We start from the raw sequence: 25956 nt of genomic DNA, 5'->3' as shown, positions 1-25956 counted from the left end.
AATAATTAAAAAATTAACCAAATGTTTAAAAGTTTAACAAGTTAATTTAGAAGAAAACTGGTTACAAGACATATAGGTGAGCCTAAGTACAATATATATACAATCAACTGCACAGAAGAAAAAGTATGATAGATAATTACATTGAGTTCAGTCTGCATAGGGTAGAGTATAAGACTGTGGAAACATGTTTAATGGGGGGTAACTATGGATATTAATGTAGTAGAGGTGGGTTCAGGGAGGTTCGTTGCAGTTACAAAGTTGGTTTTTATAAAGTTGTGATTTAAAGAGTTTTTTGAATGTGGTACAGTGGGTTTATGGCCTGAGGTGTGGGGGAAGTGTGTTCCATATTTTTGCAACTTCATAAGGGAATAGAGATTCCCCTGAGCTATTTTTACATGGAATGACTTCTATTAGGGGTTTGTTACTGGATCAAAGTTCCCTGTTGGTACTATGGAAGTTTAGTAGACCTGTTAGGGCAGGAGTTTTGTAAGGATGGTACATTATATGATGGGCTAAATTGAGTTGGTGGTAGTGAAGTAGGTTAGGGAATTCTAGTAGTTTATGCAGGGATTTGCATTGGTGAGAACGTGATTTAGCACTGGTCGCAAACATAGCTATTTTGATGTATCATGTTGAGAGTTTGTTAAGGTCAGTTTTATTTAGATTTATTAATACTGGGGATGCATAGACTAGGGTTGATAAGAGATGAGTTCTGGCTATGGCAGTTCTAGAATCAGGGGGTTAGGAATTTCCTGCTACAATAGAGGCAGCCTAGTTTTTGTGGACTTTGGTTATGGTTAGGGATATGTGCTTATTGTATTTAAGCTGGTGGTCAATTGTAAGTCATAGTAGTTTGACCTCAGAAACAGGAGTTATGAGGATCTTATTAGCTGAAAGAATGGAGAAGGTGGGGTCAAAGGTCTTTGTTGGGTTAAATAGCATTAGTTGTGTTTTTTTAGGGTTCAATATTAGCTGTGAATTGTTTAGCCAGTTTTCTATTTCTCAGACGCATTCTTGACCTCGGGATTGTAGCAGCTGAAAATTGGATGCAGAGTAGATCAGGGTAGTGTCATCTGTGCATTGGATAATGTCGGATTTTGTGGTTGCTAAGTGGAGTTTGTTTTCAAAGACATGGAATAGAAGGTGGGCAAGAATGGAACCTTGAGGTACGCCACATTTGACTGGGAGTGGGGAGGATAGGGAGTTGTGCCATTTGACAGATTGAGATCGGTTGCCTAGGTAGCTACGGAACCATTGTAATGTACTATTATCAAGGTACATTAGCTGAGAAAGAATGGGACATGCTGCCCCTGCCCATCGAGCAATGAATATCAACATTCCAGATGCTGGTATTCCTCAGCTGTCTGAGCCACTACCAAAACTAGGTCACTTGTGTTGTAGTTGAGACTTTAACTCTCTACTCCATGATGCAGCTGTCAAAATATTATATAACTGCAAAAAATGATATTTTGGATTTAAGACAGAAGAATATTTAGAAGTATTTGTCCTACTTCTTGAAAAATAACTAGGGCTTTTGGGAAATTAAAAGAAGAAAACAACAAATCAGACCTTGAGAACATGAATGTTAATGTGTAAATGTAATGTGGAATGTGAGAAGTGCTATAAAAACTGGTAATGTGGAATGTGAGTAGTACTACAAAAACTGGTAACAGCAACTGCCAAATTGTAATAAAAAAGTACCTCTAAATAAGAAAACTTATCAGCAGATAAAAACAAAAAGAATAAGTAGCAGCAAGAGAAAACTGGGTGAGAGATCTTACACTTCTATTTAAGGCCTTCTTCCACTGAGAGAGTTTACAAGGACCAGAACAGAAATGAGCAGACCAAAGAATTTGCCAAGACTAGGAAAACGTACACTGGTGACTCTTCTCTTTCTTATTTCCATGGAAAATTATACTGTTATTAAACACTGTGATGAAGATATGAAAAACAAATTGCAACCAGCCAAATTCACAAGCCAGAACTTCAATTACTGAAGTCAAGCTTTTAACTTTAACAGCTTTCAGTACGTATACTTAAATACCAATTGTTTACATATTATTCCATGAAATTAACAGCTGACTATTTTTTTTGTTTGAAACCCAGTATAGTATTGTATTGTATAGTATAGTATAGTATAGTATAGTATAGTATAGTATAGTATAGTATAGTATAGTATAGTATAGTATAGTATAGTATTGTCTAGTATAGTATAGTATAGTATAGTATTGTATAGTATAGTATAGTATAGTATAGTATAGTATAGTATAGTATAGTATAGTATTGTATAGTATAGTATAGTATATTTTAGCAACCCAGATAAGGAGATCACATTCCTTGGGCAAATCACTTTGCTTGAAAAGAAGATCTTGTGCTTTTGCAGAATCATTCCCAGCCCAGATACCAGCATTCTTATCACTAATATTTATGAACCAGTATTGTAAATGAACAACGGTGACATTTCAGATCAAAAACTTACAAATGACCTGGGTCATGTCCCCATTTCACTTGATAAAAACTGACTCTTCATTTTGGCAACAATATGGCCATCAGTTTACAGTGACAATTTACAGGATGACATTCATTTTTCAGACTTAATATATATTGCTGTACATCAAAAGGATTTTTGCATTTGCTTTCCAAAAACCTTTTCCCCAAGGCAGGCATATATAATTTTATTACATCACTCTATGAAAAACTGCCAAAAAATAGGGGCAATTTGAATAACAGATATTGAAAAGCATTTAATTTTTTCATTATAATCTTATAATTCAGGGAGTTTCCATTACTGAATCACATGCACTGATGCTGTGGTTCCTTGACCTCACACCAATGATATAACATGTCCTAATGTACAGACCTAGGCAAGCAACCAGTTTTACATCCTGGGAAGTATCTGTCCTCATCCAGTCCATATGGAAGCATCTAACAAAATAATAAATAATTGGAATGCAGTTCGGTCTTAATATCATCATTTTCCTTTCATTTCTGTTTCACCTTGTTTACACCTTGTTCATCATCCATATTCAGTAATATAACACCTTATCTGCAATGTTGTACAACATTCAACCTTAATAAATTTATCAAATGACTATGAACTTTGGTGACTGTACAGCTCTTTGCATCTTGTTTTCTTTCAAGCTGTCCCAAATCCTGTCAAAAGTGATGACAATGACACAAATTGGGTCCCCTGTAGTAAACTGTGGCCACTCTGAATATGGTAGAGAAGGCAAAGATACGTAGTGATTATCAGGGACTGTAAGGTTAGGTAGTGATTATCAGGGACTGTAAGTTAGGTAGTGATTATCAGGGAGTGTAAGGTTAGGTACTGATTATCAGGGACTGTAAGGTTAGGTAGTGATTATCAGGGACTGTAAGGTTAGGTAGTGATTATCAGGGACTGTAAGATTAGGTACTGATTATCAGGGACTGTAAGATTAGGTAGTGATTATCAGGGACTGTAAAGTTAGGTAGTGATTATCAGGGACTGTAAGATTAGGTACTGATTATCAGGGACTGTAAGGTTAGGTAGTGATTATCAGGGAGTGTAAGGTTATGTACTGATTATCAGAGACTGTAGGGATAGGTAGTGATTATCAGGGACTGTAAGTTAGGTACTGATTATCAGGGACTGTAAGATTAGGTAGTGATTATCAGGGACTGTAAGGTTAGGTACTGATTATCAGGGACTGTAAGGTTAGGTAGTGATTATCAGGGACTGTAAGTTAGGTACTGATTATCAGGGACTGTAAGGTTAGGTAGTGATTATCAGGGACTGTAAGGTTAGGTAGTGATTATCAGGGACTGTAAGGTTAGGTAGTGATTATCAGGGAGTGTAAGGTTAGGTAGTGATTATCAGGGACTGTAAGGTTAGGTAGTGATTATCAGGGACTGTAAGGTTAGGTAGTGATTATCAGGGACTGTAAGGTTAGGTAGTGATTATCAGGGACTGTAAGTTAGGTACTGATTATCAGGGACTGTAAGGTTAGGTAGTGATTATCAGGGACTGTAAGGTTAGGTAGTGATTATCAGGGACTGTAAGGTTAGGTAGTGATTATCAGGGACTGTAAGGTTAGGTACTGATTATCAGGGACTGTAAGGTTAGGTAGTGATTATCAGGGACTGTAAGGTTAGGTAGTGATTATCAGGGACTGTAAGGTTAGGTAGTGATTATCAGGGACTGTAAGGTTAGGTAGTGATTATCAGGGACTGTAAGGTTAGGTAGTGATTATCAGGGACTGTAAGGTTAGGTAGTGATTATCAGGGACTGTAAGGTTAGGTAGTGATTATCAGGGACTGTAAGGTTAGGTAGTGATTATCAGGGACTGTAAGGTTAGGTAGTGATTATCAGGGACTGTAAGGTTAGGTAGTGATTATCAGGAGTGTAAGGTTAGGTAGTGATTATCAGGGACTGTAAGGTTAGGTAGTGATTATCAGGGACTGTAAGATTAGGTAGTGATTATCAGGGACTGTAAGGTTAGGTAGTGATTATCAGGGACTGTAAGGTTAGGTAGTGATTATCAGGGACTGTAAGGTTAGGTAGTGATTATCAGGACTGTAAGGTTAGGTAGTGATTATCAGGGACTGTAAGATTAGGTAGTGATTATCAGGGAGTGTAAGGTTAGGTAGTGATTATCAGGGACTGTAAGGTTAGGTAGTGATTATCAGGGACTGTAAGGTTAGGTAGTGATTATCAGGGACTGTAAGGTTAGGTAGTGATTATCAGGGACTGTAAGGTTAGGTAGTGATTATCAGGACTGTAAGGTTAGGTAGTGATTATCAGGGACTGTAAGGTTAGGTAGTGATTATCAGGGACTGTAAGGTTAGGTAGTGATTATCAGGGACTGTAAGTTAGGTAGTGATTATCAGGGACTGTAAGATTAGGTAGTGATTATCAGGGAGTGTAAGGTTAGGTAGTGATTATCAGGGACTGTAAGGTTAGGTAGTGATTATCAGGGACTGTAAGGTTAGGTAGTGATTATCAGGGACTGTAAGGTTAGGTAGTGATTATCAGGTTCTGTAAGGTTAGGTAGTGATTATCAGGGACTGTAAGGTTAGGTAGTGATTATCAGGGACTGTAAGGTTAGGTACTGATTATCAGAGACTGTAAGGTTAGGTAGTGATTATCAGGGACTGTAAGGTTAGGTAGTGATTATCAGGGACTGTAAGGTTAGGTAGTGATTATCAGGGACTGTAAGGTTAGGTAGTGATTATCAGGGACTGTAAGGTTAGGTAGTGATTATCAGGGACTGTAAGGTTAGGTAGTGATTATCAGGGACTGTAAGGTTAGGTAGTGATTATCAGGGACTGTAAGGTTAGGTAGTGATTATCAGGGACTGTAAGTTAGGTAGTGATTATCAGGGACTGTAAGGTTAGGTAGTGATTATCAGGGACTGTAAGGTTAGGTAGTGATTATCAGGTTCTGTAAGGTTAGGTAGTGATTATCAGGGACTGTAAGGTTAGGTAGTGATTATCAAGGACTGTAAGGTTAGGTAGTGATTATCAGGGACTGTAAGGTTAGGTAGTGATTATCAGGGACTGTAAGGTTAGGTAGTGATTATCAGGGACTGTAAGGTTAGGTAGTGATTATCAGGGACTGTAAGGTTAGGTAGTGATTATCAGGGACTGTAAGGTTAGGTAGTGATTATCAGGGACTGTAAGGTTAGGCAGTGATTATCAGGGATTGTAAGGTTAGGTAGTGATTATCAGGGACTGTAAGGTTAGGTAGTGATTATCAGGGACTGTAAGGTTAGGTAGTGATTATCAGGGACTGTAAGGTTAGGTAGTGATTATCAGGGACTGTAAGGTTAGGTAGTGATTATCAGGGACTGTAAGGTTAGGTAGTGATTATCAGGACTGTAAGGTTAGGTACTGATTATCAGGGACTGTAAGGTTAGGTAGTGATTATCAGGGACTGTAAGGTTAGGTAGTGATTATCAGGGACTGTAAGGTTAGGTAGTGATTATCAGGGACTGTAAGGTTAGGTAGTGATTATCAGGGACTGTAAGGTTAGGTAGTGATTATCAGGGACTGTAAGGTTAGGTAGTGATTATCAGGGACTGTAAAGTTAGGCAGTGATTATCAGGGATTGTAAGGTTAGGTAGTGATTATCAGGGACTGTAAGGTTAGGTAGTGATTATCAGGGACTGTAAGGTTAGGTAGTGATTATCAGGGACTGTAAGGTTAGGTAGTGATTATCAGGGACTGTAAGGTTAGGTAGTGATTATCAGGGACTGTAAGGTTAGGTAGTGATTATCAGGGACTGTAAGGTTAGGTAGTGATTATCAGGGACTGTAAGGTTAGGTAGTGATTATCAGGGACTGTAAGGTTAGGTAGTGATTATCAGGGACTGTAAGATTAGGTAGTGATTATCAGGGAGTGTAAGGTTAGGTAGTGATTATCAGGGACTGTAAGGTTAGGTAGTGATTATCAGGGACTGTAAGGTTAGGTAGTGATTATCAGGGACTGTAAGATTAGGTAGTGATTATCAGGGACTGTAAGATTAGGTAGTGATTATCAGGGACTGTAAGGTTAGGTAGTGATTATCAGGGACTGTAAGGTTAGGTAGTGATTATCAGGGACTGTAAGGTTAGGTAGTGATTATCAGGGACTGTAAGGTTAGGTAGTGATTATCAGGGACTGTAAGGTTAGGTAGTGATTATCAGGGACTGTAAGGTTAGGTAGTAATTATCAGGGACTGTAAGGTTAGGTAGTGATTATCAGGTTCTGTAAGGTTAGGTAGTGATTATCAGGGACTGTAAGGTTAGGTAGTGATTATCAGGGACTGTAAGGTTAGGTAGTGATTATCAGGGACTGTAAGGTTAGGTAGTGATTATCAGGGACTGTAAGGTTAGGTAGTGATTATCAGGGACTGTAAGGTTAGGTAGTGATTATCAGGGACTGTAAAGTTAGGCAGTGATTATCAGGGAGTGTAAGGTTAGGTAGTGATTATCAGGGACTGTAAGGTTAGGTAGTGATTATCAGGGACTGTAAGTTAGGTACTGATTATCAGGGACTGTAAGGTTAGGTAGTGATTATCAGGGACTGTAAGGTTAGGTAGTGATTATCAGGGACTGTAAGGTTAGGTAGTGATTATCAGGACTGTAAGGTTAGGTAGTGATTATCAGGGACTGTAAGGTTAGGTAGTGATTATCAGGGACTGTAAGGTTAGGTAGTGATTATCAGGGACTGTAAGGTTAGGTAGTGATTATCAGGACTGTAAGGTTAGGTAGTGATTATCAAGGACTGTAAGGTTAGGTAGTAATTATCAGGGACTGTAAGGTTAGGTAGTGATTATCAGGGACTGTAAGGTTAGGTAGTGATTATCAAGGACTGTAAGGTTAGGTAGTAATTATCAGGGACTGTAAGGTTAGGTAGTAATTATCAGGGACTGTAAGGTTAGGTAGTGATTACCAGGGACTGTAAGGTTAGGTAGTGATTATCAGGGACTGTAAGGTTAGGTAGTGATTATCAGGTTCTGTAAGGTTAGGTAGTGATTATCAGGGACTGTAAGGTTAGGTAGTGATTATCAGGGACTGTAAGGTTAGGTAGTGATTATCAGGTTCTGTAAGGTTAGGTAGTGATTACCAGGGACTGTAAGGTTAGGTAGTGATTATCAGGGACTGTAAGGTTAGGTAGTGATTATCAGGGACTGTAAGGTTAGGTAGTGATTATCAGGGACTGTAAGGTTAGGTAGTGATTATCAGGGACTGTAAGGTTAGGTAGTGATTATCAGGGACTGTAAGGTTAGGTAGTGATTATCAGGACTGTAAGGTTAGGTAGTGATTATCAGGGACTGTAAGGTTAGGTAGTGATTATCAGGGACTGTAAGGTTAGGTAGTGATTATCAGGACTGTAAGGTTAGGTAGTGATTATCAGGGACTGTAAGGTTAGGTAGTGATTATCAGGGACTGTAAGGTTAGGTAGTGATTATCAGGGAGTGTAAGGTTAGGTAGTGATTATCAGGGACTGTAAGGTTAGGTAGTGATTATCAGGGACTGTAAGGTTAGGTAGTGATTATCAGGGACTGTAAGGTTAGGTAGTGATTATCAGGGACTGTAAGGTTAGGTAGTGATTATCAGGGACTGTAAGGTTAGGTAGTGATTATCAGGGACTGTAAGGTTAGGTAGTGATTATCAGGGACTGTAAGGTTAGGTAGTGATTATCAGGGAGTGTAAGGTTAGGTAGTGATTATCAGGGACTGTAACGTTAGGTACTGATTATCAGGGAGTGTAAGGTTAGGTAGTGATTATCAGGGAGTGTAAGGTTAGGTACTGATTATCAGGGAGTGTAAGGTTAGGTACTGATTATCAGGGAGTGTAAGGTTAGGTAGTGATTATCAGGGACTGTAAGGTTAGGTAGTGATTATCAGGGACTGTAAGTTTAGGTACTGATTATCAGGGACTGTAAGGTTAGGTAGTGATTATCAGGGACTGTAAGGTTAGGTAGTGATTATCAGGGACTGTAAGGTTAGGTAGTGATTATCAGGGACTGTAAGGTTAGGTACTGATTATCAGGGACTGTAAGGTTAGGTAGTGATTATCAGGGACTGTAAGGTTAGGTAGTGATTATCAGGGACTGTAAGATTAGGTAGTGATTATCAGGGACTGTAAGGTTAGGTAGTGATTATCAGGGACTGTAAGGTTAGGTAGTGATTATCAGGGACTGTAAGGTTAGGTACTGATTATCAGGGACTGTAAGGTTAGGTAGTGATTATCAGGGACTGTAAGGTTAGGTAGTGATTATCAGGGACTGTAAGGTTAGGTAGTGATTATCAGGGACTGTAAGATTAGGTAGTGATTATCAGGGAGTGTAAGGTTAGGTAGTGATTATCAGGGACTGTAAGGTTAGGTAGTGATTATCAGGGACTGTAAGGTTAGGTAGTGATTATCAGGGACTGTAAGGTTAGGTAGTGATTATCAGGGACTGTAAGGTTAGGTAGTGATTATCAGGGACTGTAAGGTTAGGTAGTGATTATCAGGGACTGTAAGGTTAGGTAGTGATTATCAGGGACTGTAAGGTTAGGTAGTGATTATCAGGGACTGTAAGGTTAGGTAGTGATTATCAGGGACTGTAAGATTAGGTAGTGATTATCAGGGACTGTAAGGTTAGGTAGTGATTATCAGGGACTGTAAGGTTAGGTAGTGATTATCAGGGACTGTAAGGTTAGGTAGTGATTATCAGGGAGTGTAAGGTTAGGTAGTGATTATCAAGGACTGTAAGATTAGGTAGTGATTATCAGGGACTGTAAGGTTAGGTAGTGATTATCAGGGACTGTAAGGTTAGGTACTGATTATCAGGGACTGTAAGGTTAGGTAGTGATTATCAGGGAGTGTAAGGTTAGGTACTGATTATCAGGGACTGTAAGGTTAGGTACTGATTATCAGGGACTGTAAGATTAGGTAGTGATTATCAGGGACTGTAAGTTAGGTAGTGATTATCAGGGACTGTAAGATTAGGTACTGATTATCAGGGACTGTAAGGTTAGGTAGTGATTATCAGAGACTGTAGGGATAGGTAGTGATTATCAGGGACTGTAAGTTAGGTACTGATTATCAGGGACTGTAAGTTAGGTAGTGATTATCAGAGACTGTAGGGTTAGGTACTGATCATCACAGACTGTAAGTTAGGTACTGATTGTCAGGGACTGTAAGGTTATGTAGTGATTACAGGGACTGTAAGATTAGGTAGTGATTATCAGAGACTGTAGGGATAGGTACTGATTGTCAGGGACTGTAATATTAGGTACTGATTATCAGGGAGTGTAAGGTTAGGTACTAATTATCAGAGACTGTAAGGTTAGGTAGTGATTATCAGGGACTGTAAGGTTAGGTACTAATTATCAGAGACTGTAAGGTTAGGTAGTGATTATCAGGGACTGTAAGATTAGGTAGTGATTATCAGGGACTGTAGGGATTGGTAGTGATTATCAGAGACTGTAAGGTTAGGTACTGATTATCAGGGACTGTAAGGTTAGGTAGTGATTATCAGGGACTGTAAGGTTAGGTAGTGATTATCAGGGACTGTAAGGTTAGGTAGTGATTATCAGGGACTGTAAGGTTAGGTACTGATTATCAGGGACTGTAAGGTTAGGTAGTGATTATCAGAGACTGTAGGGATAGGTAGTGATTATCAGGGACTGTAAGGTTAGGTACTGATTATCAGGGACTGTAAGGTTAGGTACTGATTATCAGGGACTGTAAGTATAGATACTGATTATCAGAGACTGTAAGGTTAGGTAGTGATTATCAGGGACTGTAAGGTTAGGTACTGATTATCAGGGACTGTAAGGTTAGGTACTGATTATCAGAGACTGTAAGGTTAGGTAGTGATTATCAGGGACTGTAAGGTTAGGTAGTGATTATCAGGGACTGTAAGTTAGGTACTGATTATCAGGGACTGTAAGGTTAGGTACTGATTATCAGGGACTGTAAGGTTAGGTAGTGATTATCAGGGACTGTAAGGTTAGGTAGTGATTATCAGGGACTGTAAGATTAGGTAGTGATTATCAGGGACTGTAAGGTTAGGTAGTGATTATCAGGGACTGTAAGATTAGGTAGTGATTATCAGGGACTGTAAGATTAGGTAGTGATTATCAGGGAGTGTAAGGTTAGGTAGTGATTATCAGGGACTGTAAGATTAGGTACTGATTATCAGGGACTGTAAGGTTAGGTAGTGATTATCAGGGACTGTAAGGTTAGGTAGTGATTATCAGGGACTGTAAGGTTAGGTAGTGATTATCAGGGACTGTAAGTTAGGTAGTGATTATCAGGGACTGTAAGATTAGGTACTGATTATCAGGGAGTGTAAGGTTAGGTAGTGATTATCAGGGAGTGTAAGGTTAGGTAGTGATTATCAGGGACTGTAAGGTTAGGTAGTGATTATCAGGGACTGTAAGGTTAGGTAGTGATTATCAGGGACTGTAAGATTAGGTAGTGATTATCAGGGACTGTAAGGTTAGGTAGTGATTATCAGGGACTGTAAGATTAGGTAGTGATTATCAGGGACTGTAAGATTAGGTAGTGATTATCAGGGACTGTAAGGATAGGTAGTGATTATCAGGGAGTGTAAGGTTAGGTAGTGATTATCAGGGACTGTAAGGTTAGGTAGTGATTATCAGGGACTGTAAGGTTAGGTAGTGATTATCAGGGACTGTAAGATTAGGTAGTGATTATCAGGGACTGTAAGGTTAGGTAGTGATTATCAGGGACTGTAAGATTAGGTAGTGATTATCAGGGACTGTAAGATTAGGTAGTGATTATCAGGGACTGTAAGGATAGGTAGTGATTATCAGGGAGTGTAAGGTTAGGTAGTGATTATCAGGGACTGTAAGGTTAGGTAGTGATTATCAGGGACTGTAAGGTTAGGTAGTGATTATCAGGGACTGTAAGGTTAGGTACTGATTATCAGGGACTGTAAGGTTAGGTACTGATTATCAGGGACTGTAAGATTAGGTAGTGATTATCAGGGACTGTAGGGATAGGTAGTGATTATCAGAGACTGTAAGGTTAGGTACTGATTATCAGGGACTGTAAGGTTAGGTAGTGATTATCAGGGACTGTAAGGTTAGGTAGTGATTATCAGAGACTGTAAGGTTAGGTACTGATTATCAGGGACTGTAAGGTTAGGTAGTGATTATCAGGGACTGTAAGGTTAGGTAGTGATTATCAGGGACTGTAAGGTTAGGTAGTGATTATCAGGGACTGTAAGGTTAGGTAGTGATTATCAGGGACTGTAAGGTTAGGTAGTGATTATCAGGGACTGTAAGGTTAGGTAGTGATTATCAGGGACTGTAAGGTTAGGTAGTGATTATCAGGGACTGTAAGGTTAGGTAGTGATTATCAGGGACTGTAAGGTTAGGTAGTGATTATCAGGGAGTGTAAGGTTAGGTAGTGATTATCAGGGACTGTAAGGTTAGGTAGTGATTATCAGGGACTGTAAGGTTAGGTAGTGATTATCAGAGACTGTAAGATTAGGTACTGATTATCAGGGATTGTAAGGTTAGGTACTGATTATCAGGGACTGTAAGGTTAGGTAGTGATTATCAGGTTCTGTAAGGTTAGGTAGTGATTATCAGGGACTGTAAGGTTAGGTAGTGATTATCGGAGACTGTAAGGTTAGGTAGTGATTATCACGGACTGTAAAGTTAGGTAGTGATTATCACGGACTGTAAGATTAGTTAGTGATTATCGGGGACTGTAAGGTTAGGTAGTGATTATCAGGGACTGTAAGGTTAGGTAGTGATTATCAGGGACTGTAAGTTAGGTACTGATTATCAGGGACTGTAAGGTTAGGTAGTGATTATCAGGGACTGTAAGATTAGGTAGTGATTATCAGGGACTGTAAGGTTAGGTAGTGATTATCAGGGACTGTAAGGTTAGGTAGTGATTATCAGGGACTGTAAGGTTAGGTAGTGATTATCAGGGACTGTAAGGTTAGGTAGTGATTATCAGAGACTGTAGGGATAGGTAGTGATTATCAGGGACTGTAAGGTTAGGTAGTGATTATCAGAGACTGTAGGGATAGGTAGTGATTATCAGGGACTGTAATGTTAGGTAGTGATTATCAGGGACTGTAAGGTTAGGTAGTGATTATCAGGGACTGTAAGTTAGGTAGTGATTATCAGGGACTGTAAGGTTAGGTAGTGATTATCAGGGACTGTAAGGTTAGGTAGTGATTATCAGGGACTGTAAGGTTAGGTAGTGATTATCAGGGACTGTAAGGTTAGGTAGTGATTATCAGGGACTGTAAGGTTAGGTAGTGATTATCAGGGACTGTAAGGTTAGGTAGTGATTATCAGGGACTGTAAGGTTAGGTAGTGATTATCAGGGACTGTAAGGTTAGGTAGTGATTATCAGGGACTGTAAGATTAGGTAGTGATTATCAGGGACTGTAAGGTTAGGTAGTGATTATCAGGGACTGTAAGGTTAGGTAGTGATTATCAAGGACTGTAAGGTTAGGTAGTGATTATCAGGGACTGTAAGGTTAGGTAGTGATTATCAGGGACTGTAAGGTTAGGTACTGATTATCAGGGACTGTAAGGTTAGGTAGTGATTATCACGGACTGTAAGGTTAGGTAGTGATTATCAGGGACTGTAAGGTTAGGTAGTGATTATCAGGGACTGTAAGGTTAGGTAGTGATTATCAGGGACTGTAAGGTTAGGTAGTGATTATCAGGGACTGTAAGATTAGGTAGTGATTATCAGGGACTGTAAGGTTAGGTAGTGATTATCAGGGACTGTAAGGTTAGGTAGTGATTATCAGGGACTGTAAGGTTAGGTAGTGATTATCAGGGACTGTAAGGTTAGGTAGTGATTATCAGGGACTGTAAGGTTAGGTAGTGATTATCAGGGACTGTAAGATTAGGTAGTGATTATCAGGGACTGTAAGTATAGATACTGATTATCAGGGACTGTAAGTATAGATACTGATTATCAGAGACTGTAAGGTTAGGTATTGATTATCAGAGACTGTAGGGATAGGTAGTGATTATCAGGGAGTGTAAGGTTAGGTAGTGATTATCAGAGACTGTAGGGATAGGTAGTGATTATCAGGGAGTGTAAGGTTAGGTAGTGATTATCAGGGACTGTAAGATTAGGTAGTGATTATCAGGGACTGTAGGGATAGGTAGTGATTATCAGGGAGTGTAAGGTTAGGTAGTGATTATCAGGGAGTGTAAGGTTAGGTAGTGATTATCAGGGAGTGTAAGGTTAGGTAGTGATTATCAGGGACTGTAAGTTAGGTACTGATTATCAGGGACTGTAAGTTAGGCAGTGATTATCAGAGACTGTAAGGTTAGGTAGTGATTATCAGGGACTGTAAGATTAGGTAGTGATTATCAGGGAGTTTAAGGTTAGGTAGTGATTATCAGGGACTGTAAGATTAGGTAGTGATTATCAGGGACTGTAAGTTAGGTACTGATTATCAGGGACTGTAAGTTAGGCAGTGATTATCAGAGACTGTAGGGATAGGAAGTGATTATCAGGGACTGTAAGGTTAGGTAGTGATTATCAGGGACTGTAAGTTAGGTAGTGATTATCACGGACTGTAAGGATAGGTAGTGATTATCAGGGACTGTAAGGTTAGGTAGTGATTATCACGGACTGTAAGGTTTGGTAGTGATTATCAGAGACTGTAGTGATAGGTACTGATTATCATGGACTGTAAGTATAGATACTGATTATCAGGGACTGTAAGATTAGATACTGATTGTCAGAGACTGTAAGATTAGGTACTGATTATCAGGGACTGTAAGGTTAGGTAGTGATTATCAGGGACTGTAAGTTTAGGTACTGATTATCAGGGACTGTAAGGTTAGGTAGTGATTATCAGAGACTGTAGGGATAGGTAGTGATTATCAGGGACTGTAAGGTTAGGTAGTGATTATCAGAGACTGTAGGGATAGGTAGTGATTATCAGGGACTGTAAGTTAGGTAGTGATTATCAGGGACTGTAAGTTAGGTACTGATTATCAGGGACTGTAAGGTTAGGTACTGATTATCAGGGACTGTAAGTTAGGTAGTGATTATCAGGGACTGTAAGGTTAGGTACTGATTATCAGGGAGTGTAAGGATAGTTAATGACTATTAGGGACTGCACAGATAGGCAGTGATTATCACACACTGTAAGGTTTGGGGAATTTCATAGCTGCTTGCAGCTTATAACAAGTCATTCAATAGGTCACAACTTTGCATTTGGCAGGCAGAGGTCAGAGAAAATGTAGGACAACTCTCACATATGACCCCAGTAAGGTAGAACACTCACATGGCACTAACATCCCTCCTCTCATATTTGTCACTCTGATGATCCAAGCTTTTTCTGCGAATTCAGTCATGAGCTCTCAGTACCAGAGCAGGTTTTGTGCATCCCTAACAGCAGATAGTGTTATTTTTAACTCTTTTTTTCAGTTCTACCATATATGTATTTATTAGTTGCATAGTTATATGATGAGCAGTGATACTATGAACTATTAAAAGTCATGAAATATATACCAAACAAGCAACTAACCAAAGTAACTAATGTATTGCCACTGAAGAAGTCACAGAAGAAACTGTCTTTTTACATATTGGAAGAATCAGGAGTTACAATGGCATAATTTTGTTTCTTAGCATATTATGCATAACTGGATGGGTCCAGCCTAATGTTGATGGCAGTATTTATTGATTGTTTCTGTCAGCTCAGAAGATAATCAGAACTCCCCAGTGACAAACAGAGAGTTTACACAACTGGATATCACTGAGCTTTGTATGAGACTGCGGTGGTGGTGCTGCAGTAGCGTTGTCGCCTCACAGTTAGATGTTGGCCATTCGATTCTCAGCTAGAGCATCTTCTGTGTGGCGACATGCGTGAACGGGCGTTCCTTCGTTGAAGGTTGTGCGTTAGGCCTGACAAGCCAGCACATAAAACTCTACTGCCAATCATTAGCGGACCGGAGTTCCGCTGTGGCGATCCCTAACTGGGAAAAGCCAAAAGACACAAACAAACAAACTGAGCTTTGTATGAGTTAAACTGAAATGATAAACAATTTAGGAAAATATAGTCAAATCATGTCAAGATACACTGTCTTGCAAACAGATATGGAAACCTAGTCAGTAATATGAAATCAAAGGTTTGCTCTGCTTAGTGGGCAGCCATGTGCATTTGTCCATCTCCTGCTAACCTTACAATGCTGTTGTTTCTACACTCCAGACTAACCTAATCTCTTCCTTGGAACAACTACTGGTTAAAGGTTCACTAGCAGTATACTATTTTTCCAAAGGGGAATTAGCAAGTTCATAGAAACCAAAATAAATAAAGTACCTTAGAATAGACAGTGGCCTGTGGGATGGCTCTGGGAGCTGTAAGAGTGACACCGTCTGAGAAATGTTACAGTCTCCATTTATGTATCAAAGTATATGCAAGCCCTGATATTCAGAGACATGTGCACCTTCCCACGTACACTATTGGGATATATGCCACTGATCTTGTACAGTGGGCTGTAGTGCTATCCGCCAGTCCAGACTCCAAATCCATGTTAACCTTCAGTCTCAAGTAACCATCTTCCAGATGCGTGAGGCTGCAGTTTAGCTAATCATCCAATATTCTAGGCCACTTTCCAAACTCAGAATTCCAACAGTATAGCTACATACCCAACTTTTTCACCAATAAGCCCTCTCTCCTTAAGACGCGGGGCAGTAATGTCAGCCTGTTTGTGCAAGGAAATGTGTCCTAGCTTTGACTAGTACAGATGAGCTTCACAAGATAAGTTGAGCAGTGGGTCTTTACAAGATAGGTTGGGTGGGAGATCCTGATAAAGATGCTCAAGTTCAGGTCTTGTTGCTTGGCAACTGGCTATGGGTGTTGGTAGTACAGCTGTGGCTGCTAATGGAATCTGATGGCATACCAGCTGAAGTGAACTTCAACTAATTATGCATACAACCAGCACCTTAGTGTATACGATAATGCAATGCATGTTTATGCCTTATAGAATCAATAAGTACATGCAGGACAAATGTTGCACTTGTTATAGGAGGGTTGTTAACTTCTCCTGCGTCCATCTTTCATCAGTCTGTCTTTTTTCTCTCTCTGATGAAATAATACCCATTCATCAAGAAAGGAACAGCTGGGGGGAGAGAAGGCATGAACTGGTGCAGACAGGTGGAAGGCTGCTATGGACTGAAGGTCAAATAGCCATTCAGAATAAGTGTAAAATTAAAAGCAATAACCAGAACATCATCGTTACACAGTTATGATTATAATGAATTCTCTCATGTCATGCTCAAATGGACACCAAGTGTATATTTTTAATGCTAAGTACTGAAATCCTGCATATTTAAGCATTTATCATTTAGGCCACTAAGTTGATATGACATCTGTATATAAGATAACACTCAGCAACCATGTCTGTCTTTGTTTAATAATCATAGCTCTCATCATATGCCATCATACCTACCCCACCCAAAGTCATCAAATAAATTCATAAATTCATATATACATGCATAAATATTTTGCTTTGTGTTTCAATAAATCTATAAATATAGCCAAAATGCATCAAACATATTTTGTAAAACAAAAAAAAGAATGATAAAAAAAGAAAAGCAAATAAAATAATTGCAAATAGTACCATTTATTGTCATTAATATTGTACATGTATACTTCATTCAGCAAAAGAAATCCTGCCTGAATATCTGATGTTCGAATGTTTGAAAGCACTTGGAAATGGCAAAATCGTGTGATGCAGCACAAAACCTCAAGGAACATTATAATTTATTGAAGACAATCACTTGATATAATTGCTTGTAAAAGACTGCAAAAAATTGTATGATACACATTTGTCATCACTTTCTAGACTTTTTCTGAGTAGGAATCAAGAGATTATTTTTCTAAAGCCATTTGCAAGATCAAAATGTCGACATGTTCCATACACCAGCAACACTTAGGTCAGGATTCCTGCTGTCGATGTACAAAATCTGCAAAATAATACAGAAATAATGAGGAAAAAGAAAACTTCTGAATGCAGTGCTCAGCATGAACTATATGCTATCATTTGTGTGAACATCTTTAATATTAGAAGAAATTATATAGAAACAGTAGTCATTTTCATTCATTTATTCAGTTATGTAATACCTGTATATATCATGTACAGTAAAGTTAATATTTTACTTACCCCATACTTAGCCATACTGCACATTAGCTACATTAGAGATGAATTCACATTCTGCTGTGCAAAGTACCATAACATTGTTATGGAAAATGTAGATGTGTCTTTAACTGTGTAGTCAGAATGTAAATTGCAGTATGGAATGTAGGAATATTCTCACAACAATTAACTAGATCTCAAGGTCCTAGTTGCAGATTACTATGATATAAAAGCGAGTAGTCTGCACTGGAGGGCTAAACTCAGTATGTTAGTATGTTAGTTCCTGTTTTGGATTACATGAAGGAATACCTGCATCTAATTACAGATGGAGAAGTGTGCAGTGGAAGATCCCAGTCAGATATAATCTATGGTGCACAGCCTGTGGAGGATACCTTTTGAAAATATCTGCTTTTAGAGCTGAAAGTTGGGCCTGGACCAGGCCTGCAGCCCTGGATTTTCCTTGTGTTACTCAGTTGCAGTTTAGCTATAATTTTTACTCATTTAATTTCTTTTTTTTTTTTGGGGGGGGGGTTCTCGTACTATGACAGGAATGGACCACATTCCTAAGTCAAGGTATGATTAAAGTTCATGAAATTAGTATTGTTTCAATCTTTGATGTTAGCCAAAAGGGCTCCTTGCAGCACCCACAATGTGCCAAGAATTGACTCCTTCTGCAATTCATATGGAGCTACATGTATTGGTAACATATCTAAATAAGACTGTAGATTCTTTTTTATGACATCCATTGCTCCTACTACTATTGGAAATGTCTGGGTATCCTTCCACATTGCTCTCATCTCTTTCAGCAAATCCTGGTATTTTATGAGTGTGTCTCTCAGTATATAAGACATTCTAATTACTGGGGTAGCAGTTTCAATGATCAATGCTACTTTTGTCTTCTTTCCATGGACTATTATATCTGGTTTTCTTGCATCCATTTCCTGAGCTGTTGGTAATGGGTGATCCCATGTGATATAAACTACTTAATTCTCTATAATGCTTTGTAACTCTTGTTTCCAATGCTCCACAGCTACTTTAGTATTGTAATGTTTGTAGTATCGTCAACGCAACACTCTTGTCACATTATTATGCCCTTCAGTATACAGGCTCTCCGCCATTAGAGTATTAGACCCTGCAACAAAATATGCAACTGTTTCCAGTCTTATTTTACAGAACCTGCATCTGTCTGTTTCTCCCACATCTTCAATGGACTTTGTAAATCAACGTGTATGTAGACAACTATCTTGGGCTGTCAATATTAACCTTTCATATTTTGGTTTAAATTAACCTCTCCTTAACCATCCCTGCATCAGACCCTGATCAACATGAGATTGTTCCAGGAGTTTTCTGTACTTGTTGCAATATTTATGCCTTTTCCACATTTCTTGCCTTCTCATCTGATCCTTCTTATATTCATTCTTTTGGGGGTTTTTTTGTTTGTTTGTTTTGTTTTTTTGCACATTCAGTTGCTGCTTGATTTTTGTCTTCTTCTTGTTTGATTTCCATTCCTGCTTGACACCAATATACTTCTGCTAAACTAAGCAGAGAAGTCATCTTAGGCTTCACTATGTTTAGATCTTGTGAGGTCAGCAGATAAGTATGCAGCCCAATGACTGCAGATCTATAAATACAATTAAATTCAAGGAGGCCCAAACCTCCTTCAGAATAAGGAATATATAATCTTGGTATACGCTGATTTTTTTATATATCATTTGATAGGCAAGAAGCATTTTTCTTGTTTTGCTGTCCAACTAATCCAATACCTTTTGGATCTAATCAGCTACCTCAAAATGTAAGTTAGAAAAGGAAGAACAGATTGGTTTATAGCCTACACTTTATTTCTAGATGTCAGGGCTGTTTTCAATATTAGTTTTCATCTTCTGAAATATTCCTTACTGATTTTTGTTTGCTCATGTTTTATTGTAAATCCTTCATTGGTTCCAAAATATTTATCCACTCCTTCCAGCTCAAATTCCTTTATTTCAAATTCCTGTCCCAGACAGATATTTTCTTGGTGCTACAGCCGTTCTGATTTAAATGTTGCTTTTGCACATTTATGATAACCAAATGCCATCTCAGTATCATCTGAGAAAGTTTTAATCACTTAACAGTTCTGCTTTCATCTCCTCATCTGATGAACTATACAGTTTTAAGTCATCCAGAAAAAGCTGATGAGATGTTTTCATACTCAGTTGTTTTATGGGAGCCAAATTGTAACCTTAACCTAATCTGTTAAATAGACAGCTTAATGGGTTAAGGGCAAGACAGAAGAGCAGTGCTGACAACATTCACCCTGGAATATCACCCTTTGAATTTTTATCCATGGAATAATAATTTGTCCTTTATCATAGTTTAGCTGCAAAGTGGTTTGCTACTGTCTTATGGTCACTGAAATGTAATTGATAAATATAGGGTGTATCTTAGACATCTGTAAGCACTCCTTTATCCATGAATGTGGGATACTGTCAAAGGCTTTTTTGTAATCTATCCATGCCACACTTAGATTCTTCTCCTTTTTACAATTCTCTATTATGGCTTTAACATCAAATGATCCTTTACTCCATATGATTTCTTTTTGTTACCCTTTTGTTCTGTCACTATATTTGAGTTTTTTACTAAATGTTTATAAACTCTTTGTGCATCAATTTCAATATATATATAGTTTGTACATCATCTGGAGACAAGGTATTGGTCTATAGTTTTTAGAATGGCATGTAGATTCGCTGTTATGGAGGAATATACGTTTTCCAATTGTTAACCAGAATGGTGTCTCTTCAGGATACGAATGTAAGTAGTTCTTACCCAGGGCTAAATCTTCATGTAAAGATGTTAATACTTCTAGCCAAAAGTCTGGTAGTGCATCTTGGCCTGGGGTTTTCCATTTAGGAGATTTCCTTAGTTTTGTTTTACTTTCTCTGGCCTTTACTTCATTCCACTTCATATCTTCTACATTTGAACTCTTTACTATTTCTTTTAATTTTTCTATCCATTCAGCATCTTGGTTATGTTCCACATAGTCTTCATAAATATTTCTCAAAAATGTGTCTGTTTATTCCTTTTTGGCTGTATTTCCATTCCTTTTGCTTTGTTTCCCAGTTCTCTTTTAAACTTTTTTTGGATTATCAATTAATTGCTTATTTTGTACTTTTCCTTTATGCTTATCTGCATATCTTCTAGTTTTTTGGTTTTTTTTTGCCTGTGCTGATATCTGCAGTTTATTATTTACAATAGTGTGTGATAGATCCTGGTCTGTTCTGCTATTGTGTGTTGCTTTTATCATGTGTTTCTAAGTATTTTTGTTGATTTGTTCCCTCTTTTATACTTTCTAACTGTGACACTTTTGTCTTAATACCTTTATTGTTTTCTCTGTTTGATGTTTCTATGATGGCATTTTGTTTATTCCATTCCTTTCCCTTATTGCGCTGCATTTTTGAGATACGTTTTTATCTGCTATTAATTTAGCTGCACAATAATATATCCTATTTATTTCTGTTGCATCATATGAATTTCTATTAATAGGCTTGATTATCTGTTTTATGGGGCCATGGTTGTGCAGTGGTTAGTGTTGTCACCTCACAGCAAGAGGCTCTCCGGTTCGATTCTTGGCTGGAGCGCCTTGTGTGTGGAGTCTGCATGTCTTCCCCATGGTCGAGTGAAGTATAAAGACATGCAGGTAGGTGCATGTGTAAATGGGTGTGCCTTCTTTGAAGGATGGGTGTTGGGCTGGCACCTCAGCACCGTAAAAATCCACTGCCAATCATTAGCGGACCGGAGTTCCGCTGTGGCAACCCCTAACCGGGAAAAGCCAAAAGACATTAGTATTGTGTACATCTGTTTTATCAGACTTCAAATATTTTGTGTCTTCTTTACTTTCTGCAATCCATTTATTTTATTGATTTTAATGTGTCTATCCATTTCTATCAAAATGAACAACTCTTCCCTTAGATCATTTTCTTCTAAACTGAGGCCACATTCATTGCTCTCTGTTTCCTGCAGGAATTCTACAGAAAGTTCCAGAGCATTTGTCTGTTACATATCTTCTTCAGCTGCATCCCGTGTCATCTGTTGCTCCATCATATGAGAACTCATTAGCCCATCACTCCACAGCAGTGCCTAGGTCAGAGTTACCACCGTTTCCTGCTCCTTCCCTTTCTGCACAACTCCAAATGAACTTTTGTACTGGTTTCCTACTGAAGATTCCAGAACATCTTCATGTGGCAAGTGATCAGATGCTTCCTGCTCCACCTATTTCTCCTTAATTTGGGAGCTCATTGTTCCATCATGCTGTGATATTACTTGAGTTGGATTTTCTACACTAACTCCTTCATATCACAGGTAATCCATGACTTCAGTTTCTATTTTTTTAACTTCTCCATAACTAATCTTCTTTTCTACCTCCCCCTTTGTTTTCTTATTTTTTGTTTTGTACATTTTCCAAATCTTGGTGTATTTGCTTGTATTTCTCTTTAAAAAATGTTGGAGCTGCTTTTTTGTAGAGATTAGTTTGACTTTCTCCTTTGCACAAATATTGCACCATATCAGATCTCTTTGTCTTTCCCATGTCCATATTTCTTTTTTAAAATTTTCAAAAATCTCTGGATTTTGTTCTTTACATTTTCACCTTCTTCTGTTGCTTATTTTTCCATGTGGCCCAAATTTTTTCATCTATGTAATGTTTTGCTTGTAGGGTTGCCACCTTTTCAGATATCCAAAGTGGGCCATTTCTTATGGAAATATGAGACCATGAAAGACAAACCATAACTGCAACTAGTGCAAGGAAGTAGATTTCACATTTTTGCCAAAATAAAAGCGCATTCTTGTAGTATTTGTGTTTGTTTGTATTGTTTCATATAACATTAAGGTATTCAGATACAAAATAATTGGTTTATTTGACTATTATAGGAAATATAGGAAATATTTTTCTGAAATCTCTGGATATTCACTATTTTTTATGTTTTTCGACAGGACACAACTGCCCAAATAGGGACTGTCCTGGGCAAAGAGGGCGAGCCAGCAACCAATTTTGCTTGGGTCTGTTGTATTAATGAACACAAATTTGCATTTGAAGCTTTTGACAGTTTTTTCTTGTGTAAGCACTTTTCTTTCCTCTGTTCTCTTTCCTCTTTTCTCTTGTCTCTCTTCATCTTTCTGAATATCTTCTATCTAGAAATTCTGAGGTTCTTGCGCAATGGTAAGAATACATCATTTCTTCCTTACTCTCAATAATCCACTCTAACATCTTTATGGCTCTTTTTAGGCCTGTCAGTGTTTTCTGGACTAATACTTCCTTCTACATCATATTTTCATTTTTGTGCACTACGATGTCTGCTAAAGGCTGCATTTTAATGAAATTGTTCTGTAATGTGCTCTCAGTGTTAAATACAGGTCCATTTCCACATTAGTAATATGATGAAGTACTTTATTTAGTCATTTTGAATTTAGGATTTGGTTTCAGAAGGCTGACTGTACAGTGCCTCATGAGATATTTTTATATTGAACTAACAATGTGAACACAGCATGAGTAAACTTACCATCCCACAAAGTAAATTTAAAACTTACTTTTCCTGATACAGACATAATGTACAAAACAACTAATGCTTTTATTTCTATGTAGTTTATATCTCAATACATGCTACACATCTACATATGTAGCTCCCTTTCCCTAACCCCACACACAGACACCCATTGGTTTGTACTTACATTAAAGAGACAATCAACTAGAAACGGAGGTGAAGCATGAAGCCATATTATATAGAAAACTTACAAAAAACTATTGTTGAACATTAGTGATATCATAACCATACCGCTACAAAACTGAATGCCAAATAAAATTGGTTGAAATAACCAAGCCAAGTTTTTTAACAGTAACTGACTTCAGTAATGCGCTATAATGTATTTTGAGCAGCACTGTCAAATCATTGAAAAAATAGACAATAATAAAAGATGTTGACAGAAGGGTAAAAACTTACCACATTAGGAGTGACTCATTAGATGTTATGATGCTAACATTGGCATAGATATTACTTCCACCATCCAGAACAAAATAATGCTTGTTTACCTGTCTACATGCCTGCTTGCATTACTTAGGATAAAGTAATACCTCTTATTATAACACTTTGTTTTGCTGCTGTATCTACTTTTTCAGGTTGTTCAGATAAAACAGTTATAACATTTTAGTCTTTTGTTACAACTGTAATGAATATAGCAAGATTGTTGGATTTTCTTGAAACATTGTAAATAAGAATGGCTGTTTGAATTTTCATTTACAGGTAGCTTTTTTAATAAATGTTATTAACTCTACTTAACGCCATTTCCATTGCTTTAGTTTGGTTGTTTACCAAGTAGGTAACTGACCCCTTTTCAACAATAACCTGGGCAAATAAAGACAAGCATAAATGCAGTCTGTTTCTGTTTTGGAAGTCATTTGCATTAAATAATAATAACATTTATACAACAGCTTATAAGGCATTGTTATTACAAATACATATAAGTTTGTAGCCAATTGTATCCTGAACATATTTTCTACTAGGAATAGCTGTCCTTCTCACTCATTTATTCATTTTCATATAACTACTTTATCCCATTCAGATTTATGGGGATCCTAGGTCTGTCCTGGCAAACAACACATAAAAGGCAGTGGGCCGAACATACATGGGACAAGTCCATCAAAGGTGGCCATTGTTGTCCTTTATTTTAAGGTTAACCCATCAGTTGTCTAAGAAAAGAGATAATTACTTTTCTGGGGGGGGGGGGTTGCTGTTTTTTCCTTTTTTTTTAATCTACACAAATAAAGTATAACTAACCGAACACTATCCAGTTTACCAATGTTTATATGTTGAAAAGGGTCTACTTTAGATAACCGAAATACCACTTACCTGACTTATAAATCGCTGATGCAAAAGCACCGAAAATCCACTTAAACAAACACGTACATCGCCAACAAAAAGCTACAGGTAAGTAACCATTTGGTCGCACCACAACAAAACATGATGACAACAATGACAATACCACATGAGACCCACCAATGTGGGGGGATTCACCCCACCACCACCCCAACTAAATATACCAACTCTGAGATCGTACTACAGGGAGGAAAGGGGCAAAGTTCACCATGGTGGCCAAGTGGTTACTTGCCTGTAGTTTTTTGTCTGTGATGTACGTGTTTCTTTAAGTGTTTTTTTGGTGCTTTCATCTCGGCAATTTAAAAGTCAGGTAAATGGTATTTTGGTTATCTAAAGTAGACCCATTGAAAATAGTCTTGGCCTAAGAAATTTGGCTATTTCTTGCATACCTCCACATGAATCATCCTCCATTTTTATATCAGGCAATAAATTGCTAACATTTTTTTTAACTAGTAGCATGTGCCTTGCACATACTTCTATGTTTATGGATTTCTTAAACTCAGACCTTCTTCAGTTACTTGACAACTTAAATAAATTCTCTTGTAATCCTTCTCTAATGGATCCCATTGCTAAAGCTGCTGTTCATAGGTTCATAGGTGTGTTCGAGGCTAATGGCCCTGGAGTCTTTATAAGCCTAGCCCATAAGATTACCTTGGCATCGTGCCACCCGACCTTAGTTCCCAGTGCCTCTGTCGAGTAGAGCCACTACAGTGATCCCTGGGGTGAATTTTTTATTTCCCATCCACTCATCAAGATTTCTCTTGAAGACGGCCAGTGAGGTGCTCTGTTTGACATGTATGGGAAGTCTATTCCATAGCATGTGCATTGGTAAAGTGGTCCATATCTGCATCAAATATAATGAGAATTTTTAAAAACAACCCCCTGTGATGTTATACTTATATAAATAAATTATAGAGCAAGGGAAAATCACTTAATGATTATAAGACATCTCACTCTCCACACCTTAAAAGCAAATTTAGACAGACTAGTGAAAAATGTGGAAGCTCAAAGCTGGTCTATACTTAAAATAGTCACTAAAACCAAAAATAACTACAAATCTTTCTTGAGTTATAATAACACACAGCAATATTTGGAGCTATTACACAATAATACTATTCACTCTCACCCACAGGAAAAGTAGAGTTATGTAAGTAAACTTACCTTAACAGTAGATGTTTGAATGATCACTGCTGCAGTAGCCTTAGCTATATGGGTTATATCCTGTCAAGGAAATAACAGTCAGCCAGTTTTCAAAGCTTCAGGGGCACCTTCCATGCACCAAACTGTCAAGCATGTTGAGCTGTGCCAACTAAAAGACAAGTTTGGGTGCAAAGCCCTTCAGAGCTTTCCTTCCAGCAGAAAGAGGGAGGCTGAGCCCTAAAAAAACTATGCTAGGAACAGCAAAACCTAAATGTCCACACACTGAGATAAAAAAAC

The 25956-nt window shown here is 38.1% G+C and overlaps 1 protein-coding gene across 1 annotated transcript in view; it reads right to left on the bottom strand.

Moving 5' to 3' along the window:
* Positions 1 to 17084: 17084 nt before the first annotated feature.
* FNDC7 (fibronectin type III domain containing 7) overlaps positions 17085 to 25956 on the bottom strand; it is a 131868-nt gene continuing 122996 nt past the window's right edge. The window contains exon 14 of the mRNA XM_044086065.1: positions 17085 to 17447. The gene's annotated coding sequence lies outside the window, so the exon portion shown is untranslated. The remainder of the gene's footprint in view (positions 17448 to 25956) is intronic.

Source organism: Protopterus annectens, chromosome 10.part0 (genome assembly GCF_019279795.1).
Source record: "Protopterus annectens isolate FY-2018-M chromosome 10.part0, PAN1.0, whole genome shotgun sequence".
NCBI classification, from domain to species: Eukaryota; Metazoa; Chordata; order Ceratodontiformes; family Protopteridae; genus Protopterus; species Protopterus annectens.
This window is presented reverse-complemented; position numbering and strand designations above follow the sequence as displayed.